The following is a 16,297-nucleotide window of genomic DNA, read 5'->3' on the forward strand; positions in this document are numbered from 1 at the left end:
CTAACGGGTGTACAGTCTATATCTCTAATACAGTGTGTACTAACAGGTATACGATCTATATCTCTATTGCAGTATGTACTAACAGGTGTACGATCTATATCTCTATTACAATGTGTACTAACAGGTGTATGGTCGATTACAGTGTGTACTAAGGGGTGTACGGTCTATATCTCTATTACAGTGTGTTCTAACAGGTGTATGGTCTATATCACTATTACAGTGTGTACTAACGGGTGTACGGTCTAAATCTCTATTGCAGTGTGCACTAATGGGTGTATGGTCTAATTACAGTGTGTACTAACAGATGTATGGTCTATATCTCTATTACAGTGAGTACTAACGTGTGTACGGTCTATATCTCTTTTGCAGTGTGTACTAACGGGTGTCCGGTCTATTACAGTGTGTACTAACGGGTGTACGGTCTATATCTCTATTACAGTGTGTACTAACGGGTGTATGGTCTATTACAGTGTGTACTAACGGGTGTACCGTCTATATCTCTATTACAGTGTGTACTAACGTGTGTACGGTCTATATCTCTATTACAGTGTGCACTAACGGGTGTACGATCTATAACTCCATTACAGTGTGTACTAACGTGTGCATGGTCTATATCTCTATTACAGTGTGTACTAACGGGTGTACGGTCAATTACAGTGTGCACTAATGGGTGTACGATCTATATCTCTATTACAGTGTGCACTAATGGGTGTACGATCTATATCTCTATTACAGTGTGTACTAACAGGTGTATGGTCGATTACAGTGTGTACTAACGGGTGTATGATCTATATCTCTATTACAGTGTGCACTACCGGGTGTACGGTCTATATCTCTATTACAGTGTGTACTAATGGGTGTGCGGTCTGTATCTCTGTTGCAGTGTGTACTAACGGGTGTACGGTCTATATCACTATTACAGTGTGTACTAACGGGAGTACGGTCTATATCTCTATTACAGTGTGTACTAACGGGTGTACGGTCTATGTCTCTATTACAGTGTGTACTAGCAGGTGTATGGTCGATTACAGTGTGTACTAACGGGTAAATGGTCTATATCTCTATGACAGTGTGCACTAACGGGTGTACGGTCTATATCTCTATTACAGTGTGTACTAACGGGTGTACGGTCTATATCTCTATTCCAGTGTGTACTAACGGGTGTATGGTCTATATCTCTATTACAGTGGGTACTAACGGGTGTACCGTCTATATCTCTATTACTGTGTGTACTAACGGGTTTATGGTCTTTATCTCTATTACAGTGTGTACTAACAGGTGTATGGTCTATATCTCTATTACAGTGTGTACTAAAGGGTGTATGGTCTATTACAGTGTGCACTAACGGGTGTACGGTCTATTTCTCTATTACAGTGTGTACTAACGTGTGTACGGTCTATATCTCTATACAGTGTGCACTAACGGGTGTACAGTCTATATCTCTATTACAGTGTGTACTAACAGGTGTACGATCTATATCTCTATTACAGTATGTACTAACAGGTGTAGGATCTATATCTCTATTACAATGTGTACTAAAAGGTGTAAGGTCGATTACAGTGTGTACTAAGGGGTGTACGGTTTATATCTCTATTACAGTGTGTTCTAACAGGTGTATGGTCTATACCTCTATTACAGTGTGTACTAACGGGTGTACGGTCTTTATCTCTATTACAGTGTGCACTAATGGGTGTATGGTCTATTACAGTTTGTACTAACAGATGTATGGTCTATATCTCTATTACAGTGTGTTCTAACAGGTGTATGGTCTATACCTCTATTACAGTGTGTACTAACGGGTGTACGGTCTATATCTCTTTTGCAGTGTGTACTAACGGGTGTACGGTCTATTACAGTGTGTACTAATGTGTGTACAGTCTATATCTCTATTACAGTGTGTACTAACGGGCGTATGGTCTAATACAGTGTGTACTAACGGGTGTACGGTCTATATCTCTATTACAGTGTGTACTAACGGGTGAATGGTCTATATCTCTATTACAGTGTGTACGGTCTATATCGCTATTACAGTGTGCACTAATGGGTGTATGGTCTATTACAGTGTGTACTAACTGGTGTACGGTCTATATCTCTATTACAGTGTGTACTAACGGGTCTACGGTCTATATCTCTATTACAGTGTGTACTAACGGGTGTATGGTCTATATCTCTATTACAGTGTGTACTAACGGGTGTACGGTCTATATCTCTATTACAGTGTGTACTAACGGGTTTATGGTCTTTATCTCTATTACAGTGTGTACTAACAGGTGTGTGGTCTATATCTCTATTACAGTATGTACTAACAGGTGTACGATCTATATCTCTATTACAATGTGTACGAACAGGTGTATGGTCGATTACAGTGTGTACTAAGGGGTGTCCGGTTTATATCTCTATTACAGTGTGTTCTAACAGGTGTATGGACTATATCTCTATTACAATGTGTACTAACGGGTGTACGGTCTATATCTCTATTACAGTGTGCACTAATGGGTGTATGGTCTATTACAGTGTGTACTAACAGATGTATGGTCTATATCTCTATTACAGTGAGTACTAACGTGTGTACGGTCTATATCTCTTTTGCAGTGTGTACTAACGGGTGTACGGTCTATTACAGTGTGTACTAACGGGTGTACGGTCTATATCTCTATTACAGTGCGTACTAACGGGTGTATGGTCTAATACATTGTGTACTAACGGTTGTACGGTCTATATCTCTATTACTGTGTGTACTAACGGGTGTACGGTCTATAGCTCTATTACAGTGTGTACTAACGGGTGTACGGTCTATTGCAGTGTGTACTAACGGGTGTACGGTCTATATCTCTATTACAGTGCGTACTAACGGGTGTATGGTCTAATACATTGTGTACTAACGGTTGTACGGTCTACATCTCTATTACTGTGTGTACTAACGGGTGTACGGTCTATATCTCTATTACAGTGTGTACTAACGGGTGTACGGTCTATATCTCTATTACAGTGTGTACTAACGGGTGTATGGTCTATATCTCTATTACAGTGTGTACTAACGGGTGTACGGTCTATATCTCTATTACAGTGTGTACTAACGGGTTTATGGTCTATATCTCTATTACAGTGTGTACTAACGGGTGTATGGTCTATTACAGTGTGAACTAATGGGTGTACGGTCTATATCTCTATTACAGTGTGTACTAACGTGTGTACGGTCTATATCTCTATACAGTGTGCACTAACGGGTGTACAGTCTATATCTCTAATACAGTGTGTACTAACAGGTATACGATCTATATCTCTATTACAGTGTGTACTAACGGGTTTATGGTCTATATCTCTATTACATTGTGTACTAACGGGTGTATGGTCTATTACAGTGTGTACTAACAGGTGTGTGGTCTATATCTCTATTACAGTATGTACTAACAGGTGTACGATCTATATCTCTATTACAATGTGTACGAACAGGTGTATGGTCGATTACAGTGTGTACTAAGGGGTGTCCGGTTTATATCTCTATTACAGTGTGTTCTAACAGGTGTATGGACTATATCTCTATTACAATGTGTACTAACGGGTGTACGGTCTATATCTCTATTACAGTGTGCACTAATGGGTGTATGGTCTATTACAGTGTGTACTAACAGATGTATGGTCTATATCTCTATTATAGTGAGTACTAACGTGTGTACGGCCTATATCTCTTTTGCAGTGTGAACTAACGGGTGTACGGTCTATTACAGTGTGTACTAACGGGTGTACGGTCTATATCTCTATTACAGTGCGTACTAACGGGTGTATGGTCTAATACATTGTGTACTAACGGTTGTACGGTCTATATCTCTATTACTGTGTGTACTAACGGGTGTACGGTCTATAGCTCTATTACAGTGTGTACTAACGGGTTTATGGTCCATATCTCTATTACAGGGTGTACTAACGGGTGTACGGTCTATATCTCTATTACAGTGTGCACTAATGGGTGTATGGTCTATTGCAGTGTGTACTAACGGGTGTACGGTCTATATCTCTATTACAGTGTGTACTAACGGGTGTACGGTCTATATCTCTATTACAGTGTGTACTAACGGGTGTATGGTCTATATCTCTATTACAGTGTGTACTAACGGGTGTACGGTCTATATCTCTATTACAGTGTGTACTAACGGGTTTATGGTCTATATCTCTATTACAGTGTGTACTAACGGGTGTATGGTCTATTACAGTGTGAACTAACGGGTGTACGGTCTATATCTCTATTACAGTGTGTACTAACGTGTGTACGGTCTATATCTCTATACAGTGTGCACTAACGGGTGTACAGTCTATATCTCTAATACAGTGTGTACTAACAGGTATACGATCTATATCTCTATTGCAGTATGTACTAACAGGTGTACGATCTATATCTCTATTACAGTGTGTTCTAACAGGTGTATGGTCTATATCTCTATTACAGTGTGTACTAACGGGTTTATGGTCTATATCTCTATTACAGTGTGTACTAACGGGTGTATGGTCTATTACAGTGTGAACTAACGGGTGTACGGTCTATATCTCTATTACAGTGTGTACTAACGTGTGTACGGTCTATATCTCTATACAGTCTGCACTAACGGGTGTACAGTCTATATCTCTAATACAGTGTGTACTAACAGGTATACGATCTATATCTCTATTGCAGTATGTACTAACAGGTGTACGATCTATATCTCTATTACAATGTGTACTAACAGGTGTATGGTCGATTACAGTGTGTACTAAGGGGTGTACGGTCTATATCTCTATTACAGTGTGTTCTAACAGGTGTATGGTCTATATCACTATTACAGTGTGTACTAACGGGTGTACGGTCTAAATCTCTATTGCAGTGTGCACTAATGGGTGTATGGTCTAATTACAGTGTGTACTAACAGATGTATGGTCTATATCTCTATTACAGTGAGTACTAACGTGTGTACGGTCTATATCTCTTTTGCAGTGTGTACTAACGGGTGTCCGGTCTATTACAGTGTGTACTAACGGGTGTACGGTCTATATCTCTATTACAGTGTGTACTAACGGGTGTATGGTCTATTACAGTGTGTACTAACGGGTGTACCGTCTATATCTCTATTACAGTGTGTACTAACGTGTGTACGGTCTATATCTCTATTACAGTGTGCACTAACGGGTGTACGATCTATAACTCCATTACAGTGTGTACTAACGTGTGCATGGTCTATATCTCTATTACAGTGTGTACTAACGGGTGTACGGTCTATTACAGTGTGCACTAATGGGTGTACGATCTATATCTCTATTACAGTGTGCACTAATGGGTGTACGATCTATATCTCTATTACAGTGTGTACTAACAGGTGTATGGTCGATTACAGTGTGTACTAACGGGTGTATGATCTATATCTCTATTACAGTGTGCACTACCGGGTGTACGGTCTATATCTCTATTACAGTGTGTACTAATGGGTGTGCGGTCTGTATCTCTGTTGCAGTGTGTACTAACGGGTGTACGGTCTATATCACTATTACAGTGTGTACTAACGGGAGTACGGTCTATATCTCTATTACAGTGTGTACTAACGGGTGTACGGTCTATGTCTCTATTACAGTGTGTACTAGCAGGTGTATGGTCGATTACAGTGTGTACTAACGGGTAAATGGTCTATATCTCTATGACAGTGTGCACTAACGGGTGTACGGTCTATATCTCTATTACAGTGTGTACTAACGGGTGTACGGTCTATATCTCTATTACAGTGTGTACTAACGGGTGTACGGTCTATATCTCTATTACAGTGTGCACTAACGGGTGTACGGTCTATGTCTCTATTACAGTGTGCACTAACGGGTGTACATTCTATATCTCTAGTGCAGTGTGTACTAACGGGTGTACAATCTATATCTCTATTACAGTGTGCACTAATGGGTGTATGGTCTATATCTCTATTACAGTGTGTACTAACGGGTGTACGGTCTATATCTCTGTTACAGTGTGTACTAACGGGTGTATGGTCTATTACAGTGTGTACTAACGGGTGTACGGTCTATATCTCTGTTACAGTGTGTACTAACGGGTGTACGGTCTATATCTTTATTACAGTGTGTACTAACGGGTGTACGGTCTATATCTCTATTACAGTGTGCACTAACGGATGTACGGTCTATGTCTCTATTGCAGTGTGCACTAACGAGTGTACGGTCTATATCTCTATTACAGTGTGCACTAACGGGTGTACGGTCTATGTCTCTATTACAGTGTGTACTAACGGGTGTACAGTCGATATCTCTATTACAGTGTGTACTAACGGGTGTACGGTCTATATCTCTATTACAGTGTGTACTAACGTGTGTACGATCTATATCTCTATTGCAGTGTGTACTAACAGGTGTATGGTCTATTACAGTGTGTACTAACGGGTGTACGGTCTATATCTCTGTTACAGTGTGTACTAACGGGTGTACGGTCTATATCTCTATTACAGTGTGTACTAACGGGTGGACGGTCTATATCTCTATTATAGTGTGCACTAACGGGTGTACGGTCTATGTCTCTATTACAGTGTGCACTAACGGGTGTACGTTCTATATCTCTATTGCAGTGTGTACTAACGGGTGTACAATCTATATCTCTATTACAGTGTGCACTAATGGGTGTATGGTCTATTACAGTCTGTACTAACTGGTGCATAGTCTATATCTCTATTACAGTGTGTACTAACGGTGTATGGTCTATATCTCTATTACAGTGTGTACTAACGGGTGTTTGGTCTATATCTCTATTACAGTGTGTACTAACGGGTGTACGGTCTATATCGCTATTACAGTGTGTAATAGCGGGAGTATGGTCTATTACAGTATGTACTAATGGGTGTATGGTCTATTACAGTGTGCACTAATGGATGTATGGTCTATTACAGTGTGTACTAACAGGTGTACGGCCTATATCTCCACTACAGTGTGCACTAAGGGATGTATGGTCTATTACAGTGTGTACTAACGGGTGTACGGTCTATATCTCTATTATAGTGTGCACTAACGGGTGTATGGTCTATTACAGTGTGCATTAATGGGTGTATGGTCAATAACTCCATTACAGTGTGTAATAATGGGTGTATGGTCTATAACTCCATTACAGGGTGTAATAATGGGTGTATGGTCTATAACTCCATTACAGTGTGTAATAATGGGTGTACGGTCTATTACAGTGTGTACTAACAGGTGTACGATCTATAACTCTATTACAGTGTGTACGAACGGGTGTACGGTCTATATCTCTATTACAGTGTGTACTAACGGGTGTACAATCTACATCTCTATTACAGTGTGTACTAACGGGTGTATGGTCTATTACAGTGTGTACTAATGGATGTATGGTCTATTACAGTGTGTACTAACAGGTGTACGGTCTATATCTCTATTACAGTGTGCACTAAGGGGTGTATGGTCTATTGCAGTGTGTACTAACGGGTGTACAGTCTATATCTCTATCACAGTGTGCTCTATTGTGTGTATGGTCTATATCTCTATTACAGGGTGTACTAACGGGTGTACAGTCTATAGCTCTATTACAGTGTGTGCTAACGTGTGTATGGTCTATTACAGTGTGTACTAACGGGTGTACGGTCTATATCTCTATTACAGTGTGTACTAACGGGTGTACGGTCTATATCTCTATTACATTGTGCACTAATGGGTGAACGATCTATAACTCCATTACAGTGTGTACTAACGGGTGTATGGTCGATTACTGTGTGTACTAACAGGTTTATGTTCTATATCTCTATTACGGGGTGTACTAACAGGTGTGCGATCTATATCTCTATTACAGTGTTTACTAATGGGTGTACGGACTATATCTCTATTACTCTGTGTACGAACGGGTGTATGGTCTATATCTCTTTTACAGTGTGTACTAACGGGTGTACGGTCTACATCTGTATTACAGTGTGTACTAACGGGTGTATGGTCTATATCTCTATTACAGTGTGTACTAACAGGTGTACGATCTATATCCCTATTACAGTGTGTACTAACAGGTGTACGATCTATATCTCTATTACAGTGTGTACTAACAGGTGTATGGTCGATTACAGTGTGTACTAACGGGTGTACGGTCTATATCTCTATTACAGGGTGTACTAACTGGTGTACGGTCTATATCTCTATTACAGTGTGTACTAACAGGTGTATGGTCGATTACAGTGTGTACTAACGGGTGTACGGTCTATATCTCTATTACAGGGTGTACTAACTGGTGTACGGTCTATATCTCTATTACAGCGTGCACTAATGGGTGTATGGTCTATTACAGTGTGTACTAACGGGTGTATGGTCTATATCTCTATTACAGTGTGTACTAACGGGTGTACGGTCTATAGCTCTATTACAGTGTGTACTAACGGGTTTATGGTCTATATCTCTATTACAGAGTGTACTAACGGGTGTACGGTCTATATCTCTATTACAGTGTGCACTAATGGGTGTATGGTCTATTACAGTGTGTACTAATGGGTGTTCGGTCTATATCTCTATTACAGTGTGTACTAACGAGTGTACGGTCTATATCTCTATTACAGTGTGTACTAACGGGTGTACGGTCTATATCTCTATTACAGTGTGTACTAACGGGTCTATGGTCTATATCTCTATTACAGTGTGTACTAACGGGTGTACGGTCTATATCTCTATTACAGTGTGTACTAACAGGTTTATGGTCTTTATCTCTATTACAGAGTGTACTAACAGGTGTATGGTCTATATCTCTATTGCAGTGTGTACTAACGGGTGTACGGTCTATAGCTCTATTACAGTGTGTACTAACGGGTTGATGGTCAATATCACTATTACAGTGTGTACTAACGGATGTATGGTCTATTCCAGTGTGTACTAACGGGTGTACGGTCTATATCTCTATTACAGTGTGCACTAAGGGGTGTATGGTCTATTACAGTGTGTACTAACGTGTGTACGGTCTATATCTCTATACAGTGTGCACTAACGGGTGTACAGTCTATATCTCTATTACAGTATGTACTAACAGGTGTACGATCTATATCTCTATTACAGTATGTACTAACAGGTGTACGATCTATATCTCTATTACAATGTGTACTAACAGGTGTATGGTCGATTACAGTGTGTACTAAGGGGTGTACGGTCTATATCTCTATTACAGTGTGTTCTAAAATGTGTATGGTCTATATCTCTATTACAGTGTGTACTAACGGGTGTACGGTCTATATCTCTATGACAGTGTGCACTGATGGGTGTATGGTCTATTACAGTGTGTACTAACAGATGTATGGTCTATATCTCTATTACAGTGAGTACTAACGGGTGTACGGTCTAAATCTCTTTTGCAGTGTGTACTAACGGGTGTACGGTCTATTACAGTGTGTACTAACGGGTGTACGGTCTATATCTCTATTACAGTGTGTACTAACGGGTGTATGGTCTATTACAGTGTGTACTAACGGGTGTACGGTCTATATCTCTATTACAGTGTGTACTAACGTGTGTACGGTCTATATCTCTATTACAGTGTGTACTAACGGGTATACGATCTATAACTCCATTACAGTGTGAACTAACGGGTGTATGGTCTATATCTCTATTACAGTGTGTACTAACGGGTGTACGGTCTATTACAGTGTGCACTAATGGGTGTATGATCTATATCTCTATTACAGTGTGCACTAATGGGTGTACGATCTATATCTCTATTACAGTGTGTACTAACAGGTGTATGGTCGATTACAGTGTGTACTAACGGGTGTATGGTCTATATCTCTATTACAGTGTGTACTAACAGGTGTTTGGTCGATTACAGTGTGTACTAACGGGTGTATGGTCTATAACTCAATTACAGTGTGTACTAACGGGTGTATGGTCTATATCTCTATTACAGTGTGTACTAACGGGTGTACGGTCTATTACAGTGTGCACTAATGGGTGTATGGTCTATGTCTCTATTACAGTGTGTACTAACGGGTGTACGGTCTATATCTCTATTACAGTGTGTACTAACGGGTGTACGGTCTATTACAGTGTGCACTAATGGGTGTATGGTCTATGTCTCTATTACAGTGTGTACTAACGGGTGTACGGTCTATATCTCTATTACAGTGTGCACTAACGGGTGTACGGTTTATATCTCTATTACAGTGTGTACTAACGGGTGTGCGGCCTATATCTCTATTACAGTGCGTACTAACGGGTGTACGGTCTATGTCTCTATTACAGTGTGTACTAACAGCTGTATGGTCGATTACAGTGTGTACTAACGGGTATTTGGTCTATATCTCTATTACAGTGTGCACTAACGGGTGTACAGTCTATATCTTTATTAAAGTGTGTACTAACGGGTGTACGGTCTATATCTCTATTACAGTGTGCACTAACGGGTGTACGGTTTATATCTCTATTACAGTGTGTACTAACGGGTGTGCGGCCTATATCTCTATTACAGTGTGTACTAACGGGTGTACGGTCTATGTCTCTATTACAGTGTGTACTAACAGCTGTATGGTCGATTACAGTGTGTACTAACGGGTATTTGGTCTATATCTCTATTACAGTGTGCACTAACGGGTGTACAGTCTATATCTTTATTAAAGTGTGTACTAACGGGTGTACGGTCTATATCTCTGTTACAGCGTGTACTAACGGGTGTACGGTCTATATCTCTATTACAGTGTGCACTAATGGGTGTACGATCTATAGAACATAGAACATAGAAAATACAGCACAGAACAGGCCCTTCGGCCCACGATGTTGTGCCGAACCTTTGTCCTAGATTAATCATAGATTATCATTGAATTCACAGTGCAGAAGGAGGCCATTCGGCCCCCCGAGTCTGCACCGGCTCTTGGAAAGAGCACCACACCCAAACTCAACAACTCCACCCAACACCAAGGGCAATTTGGACATTAAGGGCAATTTATCATTGGCCAATTCACCTAACCCGCACATCTTTGGACTGTGGGAGGAAACCGGAGCACCCGGAGGAAACCCACGCAGACAAAGAACAAAGAACAAAGAAATGTACAGCACAGGAACAGGCCCTTCGGCCCTCCAAGCCCGCGCCGACCATACTGCCCGACTAAACTACAATCTTCTACACTTCCTGGGTCCGTATCCTTCTATTCCCATCCTATTCATATATTTGTCAAGATGCCCCTTAAATGTCCCTATCGTCCCTGCTTCCACTACCTCCTCCGGTAGCGAGTTCCAGGCACCCACTACCCTCTGCGTAAAAAACTTGCCTCGTACATCTACTCTAAACCTTGCCCCTCTCACCTTAAACCTATGCCCCCTAGTAATTGACCCCTCTACCCTGGGGAAAAGCCTCTGACTATCCACTCTGTCTATGCCCCTCATAATTTTGTAGACCTCTATCAGGTCGCCCCTCAACCTCCTTCGTTCCAGAGAGAACAAACCGAGTTTATTCAATCGCTCCTCATAGCTTATGCCCTCCATACCAGGCAACATTCTGGTAAATCTCTTCTGCACCCTCTCTAAAGCCTCCACATCCTTCTGGTAGTGTGGCGACCAGAATTGAACACTATACTCCAAGTGTGGCCTAACTAAGGTCCTATACAGCTGCAACATGACTTGCCAATTCTTATACTCAATGCCCCGTCCAATGAAGGCAAGCATGCCGTATGCCTTCTTGACTACCTTCTCCACCTGTGTTGCCCCTTTCAATGACCTGTGGACCTGTACTCCTAGATCTCTTTGACTTTCAATACTCTTGAGGGTTCTACCATTTACTGTATATTCCCTACCTGCATTAGCCCTTCCAAAATGCATTACCTCACATTTGTCCGGATTAAACTCCATCTGCCATCTCTCCGCCCAAGTCTCCAGACAATCTAAATCCTGCTGTATCCTCAGACAGTCCTCATCGCTATCCGCAATTCCACCAACCTTTGTGTCGTCTGCAAACTTACTAATCAGACCAGTTACATTTTCCTCCAAATCATTTATATATACTACAAACAGCAAAGGTCCCAGCACTGATCCCTGTGGAACACCACTGGTCACAGCCCTCCAATTAGAAAAGCATCCCTCCATTGCTACCCTCTGCCTTCTATGGCCTAGCCAGTTCTGAATCCACCTTGCCAGCTCACCCCTGATCCCGTGTGACTTCACCTTTTGTACTAGTCTACCATGAGGGACCTTGTCAAAGGCCTTACTGAAGTCCATGTAGACAACATCCACTGCCCTACCTGCATCAATCATCTTAGTGACCTCCTCGAAAAACTCTATCAAGTTAGTGAGACACGACCTCCCCTTCACAAAACCGTGCTGCCTCTCACTAATACGTCCATTTGCTTCCAAATGGGAGTAGATCCTGTCTCGAAGAATTCTCTCCAGTAATTTCCCTACCACTGAAGTAAGGCTCACCGGCCTGTAGTTCCCGGGATTATCCTTGCTACCCTTCTTAAACAGAGGAACAACATTGGCTATTCTCCAGTCCTCCGGGACATCCCCTGAAGACAGCGAGGATCCAAAGATTTCTGTCAAAAAAGACATGGGGAGGATGTGCAGACTCCGCACAGACAGTGACCCAAGCCGGAATCGAACCTGGGACCATGGAGCTGTGAAGCAATTGTGCTATCCACAATGCTACCGTGCTGCCCTTAAGAACAAATAAATCTACACTATATCATTTTACCGTAATCCATGTACCTATCCAATAGCTGCTTGAAGGTCCCTAATGTTTCCGACTCAACTACTTCCACAGGCAGTGCATTCCATGCCCCCACTACTCTCTGGGTAAAGAAACTACCTCTGATATCCCTCCTATATCTTCCACCTTTCACCTTAAATTTATGTCCCCTTGTAATGGTGTGTTCCACCCGGGGAAAAAGTCTCTGACTGTCTATCTATCTATTCCACTGATCATCTTATAAACCTCTATCAAGTCGCCCCTCATCCTTCTCCGCTCTAATGAGAAAAGGCCTAGCACCCTCAACCTTTCCTCGTAAGACCTACTCTCCATTCCAGGCAACATCCTGGTAAATCTTCTTTGCACCTTTTCCAGAGCTTCCACATCCTTCCTAAAATGAGGCGACCAGAACTGTACACAGTACTCCAAATGTGGCCTTACCAAAGTTTTGTACAGCTGCATCATCACCTCACGGCTCTTAAATTCAATCCCTCTGTTAATGAACGCTATAACTCCATTACAGTGTGTACTAACGGGTGTATGGTCGATTACTGTGTGTACTAACAGGTGTATGGTCTATATCTCTATTACAGTGTGTACTAACAGGTGCACGGTCTATATCTCTACTACAGTGTGTACTAACGGGTGTACGGTCTACATCTCTATTACAGTGTGTACTAACGGGTGTATGGTCTATATCTCTACTACAGTGTGTACTAACAGGTGTACGATCTATATCCCTATTACAGTGTGTACTAACAGGTGTACGATCTAAATCTCTATTACAGTGTGTACTAACAGGTGTATGGTCGATTACAGTGTGTACTAACGGGTGTACGGTCTATATCTCTATTACAGTGTGTACTAACGGGTGTACGGTCTATATCTCTATTACAGTGTGCACTAATGGGTGTATGGTCTATTACAGTGTGTACTAACGGGTGTATGGTCTATATCTCTATTACAGTGTGTACTAGCGGGTGTACGGTCTATAGCTCTATTACAGTGTGTACTAACGGGTTTATGGTCTATATCTCTATTACAGGGTGTACTAACGGGTGTACGGTCTATATCTCTATTACAGTGTGCACTAATGGGTGTATGGTCTATTACAGTGTGTACTAACGGGTGTACGGTCTATATCTCTATTACAGTGTGTACTAACTGGTGTACGGTCTATATCTCTATTACAGTGTGTACTAACGGGTGTACGGTCTATATCTCTATTACACTGTGTACTAACGGGTGTATGGTCTATATCTCTATTACAGTGTGTACTAACGGGTGTACGGTCAATATCACTATTACAGTGTGTACTAACGGGTTTATGGTCTTTATCTCTATTACAGTGTGTACTAACAGGTGTATGGTCTACATCTATATTACAGTGTGTACTAACGGGTGTACGGTCTATATCTCTATTACAGTGTGTACTAACGGGTTTATGGTCAATATCTCTATTACAGTGTGTACTAACGGGTGTATGGTCTTTTACAGTGTGCACTAACGGGTGTACGGTCTATATCTCTATTACAGTGTGCACTAAGGGGTGTATGGTCTATTACAGTGTGCACTAACGGGTGTACAGTCTATATCTCTATTACAGTGTGTACTAACAGGTGTACGATCTATATATCTATTACAGTATGTACTAACAGGTGTACGATCTATACCTCTATTACAATGTGTACTAACAGGTGTATGGTCGATTACAGTGTGTACTAAGGGGTGTACGGTCTATATCTCTATTACAGTGTGTTCTAACAGGTGTATGATCTATATCTCTATTACAGTGTGCACTAATGGGTGTATGGTCTATTACAGTGTGTACTAACAGATGTATGGTCTATATCTCTATTACAGTGAGTACTAACGGGTGTACGGTCTATATCTCTTTTGCAGTGTGTACTAACGGGTGTACGGTCTATTACAGTGTGTACTAACGGGTGTACGGTCTATATCTTTATTGCAGTTTGTACTAACGGGTGTACAGTCTATATCTCTATTACAGTGTGTACTAACGGGTGTATGGTCTATTACAGTGTGTACTAACGGGTGTACGGTCTATTTCTCTATTACAGTGTGCACTAACGGGTGTATGGTCTATATCTCTATTACAGTGTGTACTAACGTGTGTACGGTCTATATCTCTATTACAGTGTGCACTAACGGGTGTACGATCTATAACTCCATTACAGTGTGTACTAACGGGTGTATGGTCTATATGTCTATTACAGTGTGTACTAACGGGTGTATGGTCTATTACAGTGTGTACTAACGGGTGTACGGTCTTTATCTCTATTACAGTGTGCACTAACGGGTGTATGGTCTATATCTCTATTACAGTGTGCACTAATGGGTGTACGATCTATATCTCTATTACAGTGTGTACTAATGGGTGTACGATCTATATCTCTATTACAGTGTGTACTAACAGGTGTATGGTCGATTACAGTGTGTACTAACGGGTGTATGGTCTATATCTCAATTACAGTGTGCACTAACGGGTGTACGGTCTATATCTCTATTACAGTGTGTACTAACGGGTGTACGGTCTATATCTCTATTACAGTGTGTACTAACAGGTTTATGGTCTATATCTCTATTGCAGTGTGTACTAACGGGTGTAAGGTCTATATCTCTATTGCAGTGTGTACTAACGGGTGTAAGGTCTATATCTCTATTACAGTGTGTACTAATGGGTGTATGGTCGATTACAGTGTGTACTAACGGGTGTACGGTCTATATCTCTATTACAGTGTGTACTAACGGGTGTAAGGTCTATATCTCTATTACAGTGTGTACTAATGGGTGTATGGTCTATTACAGTGTGTACTAACGGGTGTACGGTCTATATCTCTATTACAGTGTGTACTAACGGGTGTACGGTCTATATCTCTATTACAGTGTGTACTAACGGGTGTACGGTCTATATCTTTATTGCAGTTTGTACTAACGGGTGTACAGTCTATATCTCTATTACAGTGTGTACTAACGGGTGTACGGTCTATATCTCTATTACAGTGTGTACTAACGTGTGCACGGTCTATATCTCTATCACAGTGTGCACTAACGGGTGTATGGTCCATATCTCTATTACAGTGTGTACTAACGGGTGTACAGTCTATATCTCTATTGCAGTGTGTACTAACGTGTGCACAGTCTATATCTCTATTACAGTATGTACTAACGGGTGTACGGTCTATATCTCTATTACAGTGTGTACTAACGGGTGCACAGTCTATATCTCTATCACAGTGTGTACTAACGGGTGCACAGTCTATATCTCTATCACAGTGTGTACTAACGTGTGAATGGTCTATATCTCTATTACAGTGTGCTCTATTGTGTGTATGGTCTATATCTCTATTACAGTGTGTACTAAGGGGTGTACGGTCTATATGTCTATTACAGTGTGTACTAATGGGTGTATGGTCTATTACAGTGTGTACTAACGGGTGTACGGTCTATATCTCTATCACAGTGTGTACTAACGGGTGCACAGTCTATATCTCTATCACAGTGTGTACTAACGTGTGCACAGTCTATATCTCTATTACAGTGTGCTCTATTGTGTGTATGGTCTATATCTCTATTACAGTGTGTACTAAGGGGTGTACGGTCTATATGTCTATT

Source organism: Scyliorhinus torazame, chromosome 5, assembly GCF_047496885.1.
Source record: "Scyliorhinus torazame isolate Kashiwa2021f chromosome 5, sScyTor2.1, whole genome shotgun sequence".
Lineage (NCBI taxonomy): Eukaryota > Metazoa > Chordata > Chondrichthyes > Carcharhiniformes > Scyliorhinidae > Scyliorhinus > Scyliorhinus torazame.